Here is a 16,909-nt window from a genome sequence, read left to right on the forward strand (position 1 = left end):
GACAAATAGAGAGGGCATGACCATGCACATACATGATATGATGAATATAGTGAGATTTAATTGGGCATTACGACAAAGTACATAGACCGCTATCCGAGCATGCATCTATGCCTAAAAAGTCCACCTTCGGGTTATCATCCGAACCCCTTCCGGTATTAAGTTGCAAACAACGAGACAATTGCATTAAGTATGGTGTGTAATGTAATCAATAACTACATCCTCGGACATAGCATCAACGTTTTATCCCTAGTGGCAACAGCACATCCACAACCTTAGAACTTTCGTCATCGTCCCAGATTTAATGGAGGCATGAACCCACTATCGAGCATAAATACTCCCTCTTGGAGTTAAGAGTAAAAACTTGGCCAGAGCCTCTACTAATAACGGAGAGCATGCAAGATCATAAACAACACATAGGTAATAGATTGATAATCAACATAACATAGTATTCTCTATCCATCGGATCCCAACAAACACAATGATACGTCTCCGACCTATCGATAATTTCTTATGTTCTATGCCATATTATTGATGATACCTACATGTTTTATGCACACTTTATGTCATATTCGTGAATTTTCTGGAACTAACCTATTAACAAGATGCCGAAGTGCCGCTTCCTGTTTTCTCGCTGTTTTTGGTTTCAGTAAATCCTAGTAACGAAATATTCTCGGAATTGGACGAAACGAAGACCCAGGGGCCTATTTTTCCACGGAGCTTCCGGAAGACCGAAGAACATACGAAGTGGGGCCACGAGGTGGCGACACCACAAGGCGGCGCGGCCAAGGAGGGGCCCGCGCCGCCCTATGGTGTGGGCCCCTCGTCGGCCCCCGACTCGCCCTTCCGCCTACTTAAAGCCTCCGTCGCGAAACCCCCGATGCGAAAAACCACGATACGGAAAACCTTACCGAGACGCCGCCGCCGCCGATCCCATCTCGGGGGATTCTGGAGATCTCCTCCGGCACCCTCGCCGGAGAGGGGATTCATCTCCCGGAGGACTCTACACCGCCATGGTCGCCTCCGGAGTGATGAGTGAGTAGTTCACCCCCGGACTATGGGTCCATAGCAGTAGCTAGATGGTTGTCTTCTCCTCATTGTGCTTCATTGTTGGATCTTGTGAGCTGCCTAACATGATCAAGATCATCTATCTTGTAATACTCTATGTTGTGTTTGTCGGGATCCGATGGATAGAGAATACCATGTCATGTTAATTATCAAGTTATTACATATGTGTTGTTTATGATCTTGCATGCTCTCCGTTACAAGTAGAGGCTCTGGCCAAGTTTTTACTCTTAACTCCAAGAGGGAGTATTTATGCTCGATAGTGGGTTCATGCCTGCATTGACACTGGGACGAAGTGACGGAAAGTTCTAAGGTTGTGTTGTGATGTTGCCACTAGGGATAAAACATTGGCGCTATGTCCGAGGATGTAGTTGTTGATTACATTACGCACCATACTTAATGCAATTGTCTGTTGTTAGCAACTTAATACCGGAGGGGTTCGGATGATAACCTCGAAGGTGGACTTTTTAGGCATAGATGCGATTGGATGGCGGTCTATGTACTTTGTCGTAATGCCCAATTAAATCTCACTATACTTATCATGTCATGTATGTGCATTGTTATGCCCTCTCTATTTGTCAATTGCCCGACTGTAATTTGTTCACCCAACATGCTTTTATCTTATGGGAGAGACACCTCTAGTGAACTCGTGGACCCCGGTCCATTCTTTTAATACTCGAAATACAAATCTGCCGCAATACTTGTTTTATCGTTTTCTCTTCAAACAATCATCTTCCACACAATACGGTTAATCCTTTGTTACAGCAAGCCGGTGAGATTGACAACCTCACTGTTTCGTTGGGGCAAAGTAGTTTGGTTGTGTTGTGCAGTTCCACGTTGGCGCCGGAATCTTCGGTGTTGCGCCGCACTACATCCCGCCGCCATCAACCTTCAACGTGCTTCTTGACTCCTACTGGTTCGATTAAACCTTGGTTTCTTACTGAGGAAACTTGCCGCTGTGCGCATCACACCTTCCTCTTGGGGTTCCCAACGGACGTGTCAACTACACGCATCAAGCAAATTTCTGGCGCCGTTGCCGGGGAGATCAAGACACGCTGCAAGGGGAGTCTCCACTTCTCAACCTCTTTACTTTGTTTTTGTCTTGCTTTATTTTATTTACTACTTTGTTTGCTGCACTTATATCAAAACACACAAAAAATTAGTTGCTAGTTTTACTTTATTTACTGTCTTGCACGCTATATCAAAAACACAAAAAAATTAGTTTACTTGCATTTACTTTATCTAGTTTGCCTTATTTACTACTGCTAAAATGGCCAACCCTGAAAATACTAAGTTGTGTGACTTCACTAGCACAAATAATAATGATTTCCTATGCACACCTATTGCTCCACCTGCTACTACAACAGAATTCTTTGAAATTAAACCTGCTTTACTTAATCTTGTTATGCGAGAGCAATTTTCTGGTATTAGTTCCGATGATGTTGCTGCCCATCTCAATAATTTTGTTGAACTATGTGAAATGCAAAAATATAAAGATGTAGATGGTGAAATTATAAAATTAAAATTGTTCCCTTTCTCATTAAGAGGAAGAGCTAAAGATTGGTTGCTATCTCTCGCCTAAGAATAGTATTGATTCATGGACTAAATGCAAGGATGCTTTTATTGGTAGATATTATCCCCCTGCTAAAATTATATCTTTGAGGAGTAGCATAATGAATTTTAAACAATTAGATAATGAACATGTTGCTCAAGCTTGGGAAAGAATGAAATCTCTGGTTAAAAATTGCCCAACCCATGGACTGACTACTTGGATGATCATCCAAACCTTCTATGCAGGACTAAATTTTTCTTCGCGGAATTTATTGGATTCAGCTGCTGGAGGTACCTTTATGTCCATCACTCTTGGTGAAGCAACAAAGCTTCTTGATAATATGATGATTAATTACTCTGAATGGCACACGGAAAGAGCTCCACAAGGTAAGAAGGTAAATTTTGTTGAAGAATCCTCTTCCTTGAATGATAAGGTTGATGCTATTATGTCTATGCTTGCGAATGATAGGACTAATGTTGATCCTAATAATGTTCCGTTAGCTTCATTGGTTGCCCAAGAAGAACATGTTGATGTAAACTTCATTAAAAATAATAATTTCAACAACAATGCTTATCGGAACAATTCTAGTAATAACTATAGGCCATATCCTTATAATAATGGTAACGGTTATGCTAATTCTTATGGGAATTCTTACAACAATAATAGGAATACACCCCCTGGACTTGAAGCTATGCTTAAAGAATTTATTAGTACACAAACTGCCTTTAACAAATCTGTTGAGGAAAAGCTCAATAAAATTGATATTCTTGTTTCTAGAGTTGATAGTCTTGCCTCTGATGTTGATCTTTTGAAATCGAAAGTTATGCCTAATAGGGATATTGAAAATAAAATTGCTACTACAGCAAATGCCATCCAAGTTAGAATTAATGAGAATATAAGATTAATGGCTGAACTGCGTGCTAGGTGGGATAGAGAAGAAAATGAAAAACTAGCTAAAAAGGAAAATGTAGCTAAAGTTTGGACTATTACCACCACTAGCAATGCTAATGATTCATATGTTGCTGCACCTCCTACTATCAATGATAAAATAATTGGTGTTGGCAATGCTTCTACTCCTAGTGCAAAGCGCGCAAAATTACTCGAAACTACTAAAACTCGCTGAAACCGCTTGTGATAAAACTGCTGAAATTTTTTCCAACCTTGGGGATGATAATCCCATTGCTTTAGATTGTAATGATTTAGATTTTGATGATTGCCATATCTCTGAAGTTATAAAGTTCTTACAAAAACTTGCTAAGAGTCCCAATGCTAGTGCTATAAATTTGGCTTTCACAAAACATATTACAAATGCTCTCATAAAAGCTAGAGAAGAGAAACTAAAACTTGAAACTTCTATTCCTAGAAAGCTAGAGGATGGTTGGGAGCCCATCATTAAAATGAGAGTTAAAGATTTTGATTGTAATGCTTTATGTGACCTTGGTGCAAGTATTTCGTTATGCCTAAAAAGTCTATGATATGCTTGACTTGCCACCATTGAAAAATTGTTATTTGGATGTTAATCTCGCTGATAATGCTAAAAAGAAACCTTTGGGGAAAGTTGATAATGTTCATATTATGGTTAACAATAACCTTGTTCCCGTTGATTTTTTTGTCTTGGATATTGAATGCAATGCATCTTGCCCCATTATATTGGGAAGACCTTTTCTTCGAACCGTCGGTGCTACTATTGATATGAAGGAGGGTAATATTAAATATCAATTTCCTCTCAAGAAAGGTATGGAACACTTCCCTAGAAAGAGAATGAAGTTACCTTATGATTCTATTATTAGAACAAATTATGATGTTGATGCTTCATCTCTTGATGTTACTTGAGATACACTTTCTGCGCCTAGCTGAAAGGCGTTAAAGAAAAGCGCTTATGGGAGACAACCCATGTTTTTACTCCAGTATTTTTGTTTTATATTTGTGTCTTGGAAGTTGTTTACTACTGTAGCAACCTCTCCTTATCTTAGTTTTGAGTTTTGTTGTGCCAAGTAAAGTCTTTGATAGTAAAGTAAGTACTAGATTTGGATTACTGCGCAGTTCCAGATTTCTTTGCTGTCACGAATCTGGGTCTACCTCCCTGTAGGTAGCTCAGAAAATTAAGCCAATTTACGTGCATGATCCTCAGATATGTACGCAACTTTCATTCAATTTGAGCATTTTCATTTGAGCAAGTCTGGTGGCCTAATAAAATCCATCTTGACGGACTGTTCTGTTTTGACAGATTCTGCCTTTTATTTTGCATTGCCTCTTTTGCTATGTTGGATGAATTTCTTTGATCCATTAATGTCCAGTAGCTTTATGCAATGTCCAGAAGTGTTAAGAATGATCGTGTCACCTCTGAACATGTGAATTTTTATTATGCACTAACCCTCTAATGAGTTGTTTCGAGTTTGGTGTGGAGGAAGTTTTCAAGGATCAAGAGAGGAGTATGATGCAATATGATCAAGGAGAGTGAAAGCTTCTAAGCTTGGGGATGCCCCGGTGGTTCACCCCTGCATATTTTAAGAAGACTCAAGCGTCTAAGCTTGGGGATGCCCAAGGCATCCCCTTCTTCATCGACAACATTATCAGGTTCCTCCCCTGAAACTATATTTTTATTCCGTCACATCTTATGTACTTTGCTTGGAGCGTCGGTTTGTTTTTTTTTTTTGTTTTGTTTGAATAAAATGGATCCTAGCATTCACTTTATGGGAGAGAGACACGCTCCGCTGTAGAATATGGACAAATATGTCCTTAGGCTCTACTCATAGTATTCATGGCGAAGTTTCTTCTTCGTTAAATTGTTATATGGTTGGAATTGGAAAATGCTGCATGTAGTAATTCTAAAATGTCTTGGATAATTTGATACTTGGCAATTGTTGTGCTCATGTTTAAGCTCTTGCATCATATACTTTGCACCCATTAATGAAGAAATACTTAGAGCTTGCTAATTTGGTTTGCATATTTGGTTTCTCTAGAGTCTAGATAACATCTAGTATTGAGTTTTGAACAACAAGGAAGACGGTATGGAGTCTTATAATGTTTACCATATGTCTTTTATGTGAGTTTTGTTGTACCGTTCATCCTTGTGTTTGTTTCAAATAACCTTGCTAGCCTAAACCTTGTATCGAGAGGGAATACTTCTCATGCATCCAAAATACTTGAGCCAACCACTATGCCATTTGTGTCCACCATACCTACCTACTACATGGTATTTTTCCGCCATTCCAAAGTAAATTGCTTGAGTGCTACCTTTAAAATTCCATCATTCACCTTTGCAATATATAGCTCATGGGACAAATAGCTTAAAAACTATTGTGGTATTGAATATGTACTTATGCACTTTATCTCTTATTAAGTTGCTTGTTGTGCGATAACCATGTTTCTGGGGACGCCATCAACTATTCTTTGTTGATATCATGTGAGTTGCTATGCATGTCCGTCTTGTCTGAAGCAAGAGAGATCTACCACCTTTATGGTTGGAGCATGCATATTGTTAGAGAAGAACTTTGGGCCGCTAACTAAAGCCATGATTCATGGTGGAAGTTTCAGTTTGGACATATATCCTCAATCTCGTAAGAGATTAATAATTGTTGCCACATGCTTATGCATTAAAGAGGAGTCCATTATCTGTTTTCCATGTTGTCCCGGTATGGATGTCTAAGTTGAGAATAATCAAAAGCGAGAAATCCAAAATGCGAGCTTTCTCCTTAGACCTTTGTACAGGCGGCATGGAGGTACCCCATTGTGACACTTGGTCAAAACATGTGCATTGCAAAGATCCGGTAGTCCAAGTTAATTAGGACAAGGTGCGGGCACTATTAGTATACTATGCATGAGACTTGCAACTTGTAAGATATAATGTACATAACTCATATGCTTTATTACTACCGTTGACAAAATTTTTTCATGTTTTCAAAATAAAAGCTCTAGCACAAATATAGCAATCGATGCTTTCCTCTTTGAAGGACCATTCTCTTTACTTTTATGTTGAGTCAGCTTCACCTATTTCTCTCCACCTCAAGAAGCAAACACTTGTGTGAACTGTGCATTGATTCCTACATACTTGCATATTGTACTTGTTATATTACTCTATGTTGACAATTATCCATGAGATATACATGTTACAAGTTGAAAGCAACCGCTGAAACTTAATCTTCCTTTGTGTTGCTTCAATGCCTTTACTTTGATTTATTGCTTTATGAGTTAACTTTTATGCAAGACTTATTAATACTTGTCTTGAAGTACTATTCATGAAAAGTCTTTGCTATATGATTCACCTGTTTACTCATGTCATTACCATTGTTTTGATCGCTGCATCCACTACATATGTTTACAAATAGTATGATCAAGGTTATGATGGCATATCACTTTAGAAATTATCTTTGTTATCGTTTTACTCGCTCGGGACGAGCGTAACTAAGCTTGGGGATGCTTGATACGTCTCCGACGTATCGATAATTTCTTATGTTCTATGCCATATTATTGATGATACCTACATGTTTTATGCACACTTTATGTCATATTCGTGCATTTTCTGGAACTAACCTATTAACAAGATGCCGAAGTGCCAGCTCTCGTTTTCTGCTGTTTTTGGTTTCAGAAATCCTAGTAACGAAATATTCTCGGAATTGGACGAAACGAATACCCAGGGGCCTATTTTTCCACGGAGCTTCCAGAAGACCGAAGAACATACGAAGTGGGGCCACGAGGTGGCGACACCACAAGGCGGCGCGGCCAAGGAGGGGCCCGCGCCGCCCTATGGTGTGGGCCCCTCGTCTGGCCCCCGACTCTGCCCTTCCGCCTACTTAAAGCCTCCGTCGCGAAACCCCTGATGCGAAAAACCACGATACGGAAAACCTTACTGAGACGCCGCCGCCGCCGATCCCATCTCGGGGGATTCCGGAGATCTCCTCCGGCACCCCGCCGGAGAGGGGATTCATCTCCCGGAGGACTCTACACCGCCATGGTCGCCTCCGGAGTGATGAGTGAGTAGTTCACCCCTGGACTATGGGTCCATAGCAGTAGCTAGATGGTTGTCTTCTCCTCATTGTGCTTCATTGTTGGATCTTGTGAGCTGCCTAACATGATCAAGATCATCTATCCGTAATACTCTATGTTGTGTTTGTCGGGATCCGATGGATAGAGAATACCATGTCATGTTAATTATCAAGTTATTACATATGTGTTGTTTATGATCTTGCATGCTCTCCGTTACTAGTAGAGGCTCTGGCCAAGTTTTTACTCTTAACTCCAAGAGGGAGTATTTATGCTCGATAGTGGGTTCATGCCTCGCATTGACACCGGGACAAGTGACGTAAAGTTCTAAGGTTGTGTTGTGTCTGTTGCCACTAGGGATAAAACATTGGCGCTATCTCCGAGGATGTAGTTGTTGATTACATTACGCACCATACTTAAAGCAATTGTCTGTTGTTAGCAACTTAATACTGGAGGGGGTTCGGATGATAACCCGAAGGTGGACTTTTTAGGCATAGATGCAGTTGGATGGCGGTCTATGTACTTTGTCGTAATGCCCAATTAAATCTCACTATACTTATCATGTCATGTATGTGCATTGTTATGCCCTCTCTATTTGTCAATTGCCCGACTGTAATTTGTTCACCCAACATGCTTTTATCTTATGGGAGAGACACCTCTAGTGAACTGTGGACCCCGGTCCATTCTTTTAATACTCGAAATACAAATCTGCTGCAATACTTGTTTTACTCGTTTTCTCTCGCAAACAATCATCTTCCACACAATACGGTTAATCCTTTGTTACAGCAAGCCGGTGAGATTGACAACCTCACTGTTTCGTTGGGGCAAAGTACTTTGGTTGTGTTGTGCAGGTTCCACGTTGGCGCCGGAATCTCCGGTGTTGCGCCGCACTACATCCCGCCGCCATCAACCTTCAACGTGCTTCTTGACTCCTACTGGTTCGATTAAACCTTGGTTTCTTACTGAGGGAAACTTGCCGCTGTGCGCATCACACCTTCCTCTTGGGGTTCCCAACGGACGTGTCAACTACACGCATCACACAACATATAGCATTACAGATAGATGATCTTGATCATGTTAGGCAGCTCACAAGATCCGACAATGAAGCACATGAGGAGAAGACGACCATCTAGCTACTGCTATGGACCCATAGTCCAGGGGTGAACTACTCACTCATCACTCCGGAGGCGATCATGGCGGTGAAGAGTCCTCCGGGAGATGATTCCCCTCTCCGGCAGGGTGCCGGAGGCGATCTCCGGAATCCCCCGAGATGGGATTGGCGGCGGCGGCGTCTCTGTAAGGTTTTCCGTATCGTGGCTCTCGGTACTGGGGGTTTCGCGACGGAGGCTTTAAGTAGGCGGAAGGGCAGGTCAAGAGGCGACGCGAGGGGCCCACACAACAGGCCGGCGCGGCCAGGGCTTGGGCCGCGCCGCCCTGGTGTGTCGCCACCTCGTGGCCCCACTTCGTCTATCCCTCGGTCTTCTGGAAGCTTCGTGCAAAAATAGGACCCTGGGCGTTGATTTCGTCCAATTCCGAGAATATTTTCTTACTAGGATTTCTGAAACCAAAAACAGCGAGAAAACAACGAATCGGCTCTTCGGCATCTCGTTAATAGGTTAGCGCCGGAAAATGCATAAATACGACATAAAGTATGCATAAAACATGTAGATATCATCAATAATGTGGCATGGAACATAAGAAATTATCGATACGTCGGAGACGTATCAGCATCCCCAAGCTTAGTTCCTGCTCGTCCCGAGCAGGTAAACGATAACAAAGATAATTTCTGGAGTGACATGCCATCATAACCTTGATCATACTATTGTAAGCATATGTAATGAATGCAGCGATCAAAACAATGGTAATGACATGAGTAAACAAATGAATCATAAAGCAAAGACTTTTCATGAATAGTACTTCAAGACAAGCATCAATAAGTCTTGCATAAGAGTTAACTCATAAAGCAATAAATCAAAGTAAAGGTATTGAAGCAACACAAAGGAAGATTAAGTTTCAGCGGTTGCTTTCAACTTATAACATGTATATCTCATGGATAGTTTGTCAATGCAAAGCAATATAACAAGTGCAATATGCAAGTATGTAGGAATCAATGCACAGTTCACACAAGTGTTCGCTTCTTGAGGTGGAGAGAAATAGGTGAACTGACTCAACATAAAAGTAAAAAAGAATGGCCCTTCGCAGAGGGAAGCATTGATTGCTATATTTGTGCTAGAGCTTTGATTTTGAAAACAAGAAACAATTTTGTCAACGGTAGTAATAAACCATATGTATCATGTAAATTATATCTTACAAGTTACAAGCCTCATGCATAGTATACTAATAGTACCCGCACCTTGTCCTAATTAGCTCGGATTACCGGGATTATCATCGCAATACACATGTTTTAACCAAGTGTCACAAAGGGGTACCTCTATGCCGCCTGTACAAAGGTCTAAGGAGAAAGTTCGCATTTGGATTTCTCGCTTTTGATTATTCTCAACTTAGACATCCATACCGGGACAACATAGACAACAGATAATGGACTCCTCTTTAATGCATAAGCGTGTAGCAACAATTAGTGTTCTCATATGAGATTGAGGATATATGTCCAAAACTGAAACTTCCACCATGGATCATGGCTTTAGTTAGCGGCCCAATGTTCTTCTCTAACATTATGCATGCTCTAACCATTAAATGAGTGGTAAATCTCCCTTACTTCAGACAAGACGGACATGCATAGCAACTCACATGATATTCAACAAAGAGTAGTTGATGGAGTCCCCAGAAACATGGTTATCGCACAACCAACAACTTAATCTTTACTATTAAATCTCTATAGGACCGGTACGTCGTACGTCGCCTGGCTCGTCGCTGCGTCCGCGGCTTCGCTCCTCGCTGCGTCCGCGCTACCTCGCTTGGTTCATCCACGACTGGGCCGGCCCAGTCAAAATAGATGGAAAAAACGTACACGACATGGCCGCTCACAAGTCAAGACATAAGAAAGGGTCAGGGTCACCCAACGTCCAGGGCGTTGGTGTCCAACCCGAAAAAGTTGGAGACGACCGGCAGCGGAGACACATGGGAGGAGGCGGGGGCCATCACGGTGACGCCGGCTCAACATGGCCGTCCCAGCTGGACAGGACAAGCGGGCAGGCTACGGAAAACAGCTCCATTGGTAGCCGTCGGGGCTTACCCCTACACCCCTCGCCGACCCGGATCGACTGACGCGTCCGTCCTCCGCCACACCTTCACGTTCACGAGGAGCCGGGCCGAGCTCCACTGGAGGAGCAGCGCCAGGGTCGCCTTTGCGCGGACACCGGTGACACGCGCCTGCGCTAGATAGACGAAGGAAAATAGTTTGGCCGCCATGTGTGATCGATCGAACACCGGCCGGTGGCTGCTGGCCATTGCCAGCAAAACCAGTGCTATATATGAGAAGGACAAGAGCGATCAAACCCGGACTGTCCGGACTGTTGATGGAGGATCGGTCTGGCAGTTCGGTGGTAAGAGACATCGCGCGGGCGGGCGGGAGAGCCTGGCCACGGCGGACGGCTGCTCGGCTAGGCGGGCCGCTCGCGACCTCGCGTGGGCGGCAGCAGGGCGCGACAGCTTAGAGTGGATTCTCTCCTGCAAGAACCGATCATATGTTTCTGGTCTTCAAGTTGATCAGCGGTAAAAGAAATCAATGGTGCCTTCATGTAGTATTCTGAACTTATTTAAATTTATCTTTCTAGATGCAAATTTTAGGCTGAGTAAAAGGGAAAAACAGAGTGCTGTTCAAAATAGATGATCTTTCACTTCCTTGTCGCTGGACAAGATTGAGACACAGTTTATTTTTTATTTTGAAGACGGTTTGATTATGTTGAAAAAATTGTAGTGCAAATACGAAGTTCAGTTTGATTTTGTGGATGTGTGAGATATTTTATTAAAGATTGGATTGTGAGCTATTTTGTTAGAGATCTTCTTAGTTCAGTGTTCATATATGTTTTCATGTTTAGTTTTGTCCCATTAGACTTACCTACACATTGTGCTGCGTTAGAGGAAAAACACGCATCGATTGTTTTGAAGGTAATATTTGATGATAGGGACGAAGGGGCCGGGGAAGCTGTCTGATCCACTGCAACGCACATTCAGCTATCATCATGAAATTTTGATACAAATTGTTCATTATACAAGAATGACCAAACTTGATTCTTCAGTAGCAATGCAAAAAAAAATTGATTTAAAATATATTTTAATGTGTTTTCCTTTGAAGATCATAGACGTTTGTAGAGACATTATGATGCTTTAGTGGAACAACAAATCACGGGATTTTACACGGACACAAGAATTTTCATTCTTCAAGTGGTTATTGGTAGAAAAACATACGATAATATAAAATAATCAAGAAAGTCAAATTCTTAACAATGCATAGGCATATGTGCTACTGACTAACATATATACCAAAAATATGAAAACAAATAATAACAAGAAATGTTGCCGTTACGCAGCAAAGCGCGGGCATAGTGCTAGTAAGAGATAAAGTGCATAAGTACATATTCAATACCACAATAGTTTTTAGGCTATTTGTCCCATGAGCTATATATTGCAAAGGTAAAGAATGGAAATTTTAAAGGTAGCACTCAAGCAATTTACTTTGGAATGGCGGAGAAATACCATGTAGTAGGTAGGTATGGTGGACACAAATGGCATAGTGGTTGGCTCAAGGATTTTGGATGCATGAGAAGTATTCCCTCTCGATACAAGGTTTAGGCTAGCAAGGTTATTTGAAACAAACACAAGGATGAACCGGTGCAGCAAAACTCACATAAAAGACATATTCTAAACATTATAAGACTCTACACCGTCTTCCTTGTTGTTCAAACTCAATACTAGAAATTATCTAGACTTTGGAGAGACCAAATATGCAAACCAAATTTAGCAAGCTCTAGGTGTTTCTTCATTAATAGGTGCAAAGTATATGATGCAAGAGCTTAAACATGAGCACAACAATTGCCAAGTATCAAATTATTCAAGACATTTTAGAATTACTACATGTAGCATTTCCCGATTCCAACCATATAACAATTTAACGAAGAAGATTCAACCTTCGCCATGAATACTATGAGTAAAGCCTAAGGACATATTTGTCCATATGCAACAGCGGAGCGTGTCTCTCTCCCACACAATGAATGCTAGGATCCATTTTATTCAAACAAAAAAAAAACAAAAACAAACCGACGCTCCAAGCAAAGCACATAAGATGTGATGGAATAAAAATATAGTTTCAGGGGAGGAACCTTATAATGTTGTCGATGAAGAAGGGGATGCCTTGGGCATCCCCAAGCTTAGACGCTTGAGTCTTCTTAAAATATGCAGGGGTGAACCACCGGGGCATCCCCAAGCTTAGAGCTTTCACTCTCCTTGATCATATTGTATCATCCTCCTCTCTTGATCCTTGAAAACTTCCTCCACTCCAAACTCGAAACAACTCATTAGAGGGTTAGTGTACAATAAAAATTCACATGTTCAGAGGTGACACAATCATTCTTAACACTTCTGGACATTGCATAAAGCTACTGGACATTAATGGAACAAAGAAATTCATCCACCATAGCAAAAGAGGCAATGCGAAATAAAAGGCAGAATCTATCAAAACAGAACAGTCCGTAAAGATGGATTTTATTGAGGCACATGACTTGCTCAAATGAAAATTCCCAAATTGAATGAAAGTTGCGTACATATCTGAGGATCATGCACGTAGATTGGCATATTTTTCTGATGTACCTAAAGAGACGCAGGTCGAAATTCGTGACAGCAAAGAAATCTGTTTCTGCGCAGTAATCCAAATCTAGTATGAACCTTACTATCAAAGACTTTACTTGGCACAAAAAAGCACAAAACTAAGATAAGGATAGGTTGCTACAGTAGTAAACAACTTCCAAGACTCAAATATAAAACAAAAATACTGTAGTAAAAACATGGGTTGTCTCCCATAAGCGCTTTTCTTTAACGCCTTTCAGCTAGACGCAGAAAGTGCATATCAAGTATTATCAAGAGACGAAGTATCAACATCATAACTTGTTCTAATAATAGAATCAAAAGGTAACTTCATTCTCTTTCTAGGGAAGTGTTCCATACCTTTCTTGAGAGAAAATTGATATTTAATATTACCTTCCTTCATATCAATGATAGCTCCAACGAGTTCGAAGAAAAGGTCTTCCCAATATAATGGGACAAGATGCATTGCATTCAATATCCAAGACAACAAAATCAACGGGGACAAGGTTATTGTTAACGGTAATGCGAACATTATCAACTCTCCCCAAAGGTTTCTTTGTAGCATTATCAACAAGATTAACATCCAAATAACAATTTTTCAATGGTGGCAAGTCAAGCATATCATAAATTTTCTTAGGCATAACGGAAATACTTGCACCAAGATCACATAAGGCATTACAATCAAAGTCATTGACCTTCATCTTAATGATGGGCTCCCAACCATCTTCTAACTTTCTAGAAATAGAGGTTTCAAGTTTTAGTTTCTCTTCTCTAGCTTTTATGAGAGCATTTGTAATATGTTTTGTGAAAGCCAAGTTTATAGCACTAGCATTGGGACTCTTAGCAAGTTTTTGTAAGAACTTTATAACTTCAGAGATGTGGCAATCATCAAAATCCAAACCATTATAATCTAAAGCAATGGGATCATCATCCCCAATGTTGGAAAAAAATTCAGCAGTTTTATCACGGGCAGTTTCAGCAGTTTTAGCAGTTTCCGGCAATTTTGTAGGCTTTGCATTAGAAGTGGAAACATTGACAACACCAATTATTTTACCATTGATAGTAGGAGGTGCAGCAACATGCGAATCATTAACATTACTAGTGGTGGTAATAGTCCAAACTTTAGCTACATTATTCTCTTTACCTAGTTTTTCATTTTCTTCTCTTTCCCACCTAGCATGCAATTCGGCCATCAATCTTATATTCTCATTAATTCTAACTTGGATGGCATTTGCTGTAGTAACAATTTTATTTTCAATATCCTTATTAGGCATCACTTTCGATTTTAAAATATCAACATCAGAGGCAAGACTATCAACCTTAGAAGCGAGAATATCAATTTTATTGAGCTTTTCCTCAACAGATTTATTAAAAGCAGTTTGTGTACTAATAAATTCTTTAAGCATAGCTTCAAGTCCAGGGGGTGTGTTCCTATTATTGTTGTAACAATTCCCATAAAAATTACCATAACTGTTACCATTATTATAAGGATATGGCCTATAGTTATTACTAGAATTGTTCCGATAAGCATTGTTGTTGAAATTATTATTTTTAATGAAGTTTACATCAACATGTTCTTCTTGAGCAACCAATGAAGCTAACGGAACATTATTAGGATCAACATTAGTCCTATCATTCACAAGCATAGACATAATAGCATCAATCTTATCACTCAAGGAAGAGGTTTCTTCGACGAATTTACCTTCTTACCTTGTGGAGCTCTTTCCGTGTGCCATTCAGAGTAATTAATCATCATATTATCAAGGAGCTTTGTTGCTTCACCAAGAGTAATGGACATAAAGGTACCTCCAGCAGCTGAATCCAATAGGTTCCGCGAAGAAAAGTTCAGTCCTGCATAAAAGGTTTGGATGATCATCCAAGTAGTCAGTCCATGGGTTGGGCAATTTTTAACCAAAGATTTCATTCTTTCCCAAGCTTGTGAAACATGCTCATTATCCAGTTGTTTAAAATTCATTATGCTACTTCTCAAAGACATAATTTTAGCAGGGGGATAATATCTACCAATAAAAGCATCCTTGCATTTAGTCCATGAATCAATACTATTCTTAGGCAGAGATAGCAACCAATCTTTAGCTCTTCCTCTTAATGAGAAAGGAAACAATTTTAATTTTATAATGTCACCATCTACATCTTTATACTTTTGCATTTCACACAATTCAACAAAGTTATTGAGATGGGCAGCAAGCATCATCGTAACTAACACTGTAAAATTGCTCTCGCATAACAAGATTCAAGAAAGCAGTGTTTAATTTCAAAGAATTCTGCCGTAGTAGCAGGTGGAGCAATAGGTGTGCATAAGAAATCATTATTATTTGTGGTTGTGAAATCACACAACTTAGTATTTTCAGGGGTGGCCATTTTAGCAGTAGTAAATAAAGCAAACTAAATAAAGTAAATGCAAGTAACTAATTTTTTTATGTTTTTGATATAGAGAACAAGACAGTAAATAAAGTAAAGCTAGCAACTAATTTTTTTGTGTTTTGATATAATGCAGCAAACAAAGTAGTAAATAAAATAAAGCAAGACAAAAACAAAGTAAAGAGATTGGATTGTGGAGACTCCCCTTGCAGCGTGTCTTGATCTCCCCGGCAACGGCGCCAGAAAAAATGCTTGATGCGTGTAGTTGACACGTCCGTTGGGAACCCCAAGAGAAAGGTGTGATGCGCACAGTAGCAAGTTTTCCCTCAGAAAGAAACCAAGGTTTATCGAACCATGAGGAGCCAAGAAGCACGTCGAAGGTTGATGGCGGCGGGATGTAGTGCGGCGCAACACCAGGGATTCCGGCGCCAACGTGAAACCTGCACAACACAACCAAAGTACTTTGCCCCAACAAAACAGTGAGGTTGTCAATCTCACCGGCTTGCTGTAACAAAGGATTAGATGTATAGTGTGGATGATGATTGTTTGCAGAAAATAGTAGAACAAATATTGCAGTAGATTGTATTCGATGTAAAAGAATGGACCGGGGTCCACAGTTCACTAGAGGTGTCTCTCCCATAAGATAAATAGCATGTTGGGTGAACAAATTACAGTTGGGGCAATTGACAAATAGAGAGGGCATGACCATGCACATACATGATATGATGAATATAGTGAGATTTAATTGGGCATTACGACAAAGTACATAGACCGCTATCCAGCGATGCATCTATGCCTAAAAAGTCCACCTTCGAAGTTATCATCCGAACCCCTTCCAAGCATTAAGTTGCAAACAACGGACAATTGCATTAAGTATGGTGCGTAATGTAATCAATAACTACATCCTCGAACATAGCATCAACGTTTTATCCCTAGTGGCAACAAGCACATCCACAACCTTAGAACTTTCCGTCACTCGTCCCGGATTTAATGGAGGCATGAACCCACTATCGAGCATAAATACTCCCTCTTGGAGTTAAGAGTAAAAACTTGGCCGGAGCCTCTACTAATAACGGAGAGCATGCAAGATCATAAACAACACATAGGTAATAGATTGATAATCAACATAACATAGTATTCTCTATCCATCGGATCCCAACAAACACAACATAT

Source organism: Lolium rigidum, chromosome 3 (assembly GCF_022539505.1).
Source record: "Lolium rigidum isolate FL_2022 chromosome 3, APGP_CSIRO_Lrig_0.1, whole genome shotgun sequence".
Lineage (NCBI taxonomy): Eukaryota > Viridiplantae > Streptophyta > Magnoliopsida > Poales > Poaceae > Lolium > Lolium rigidum.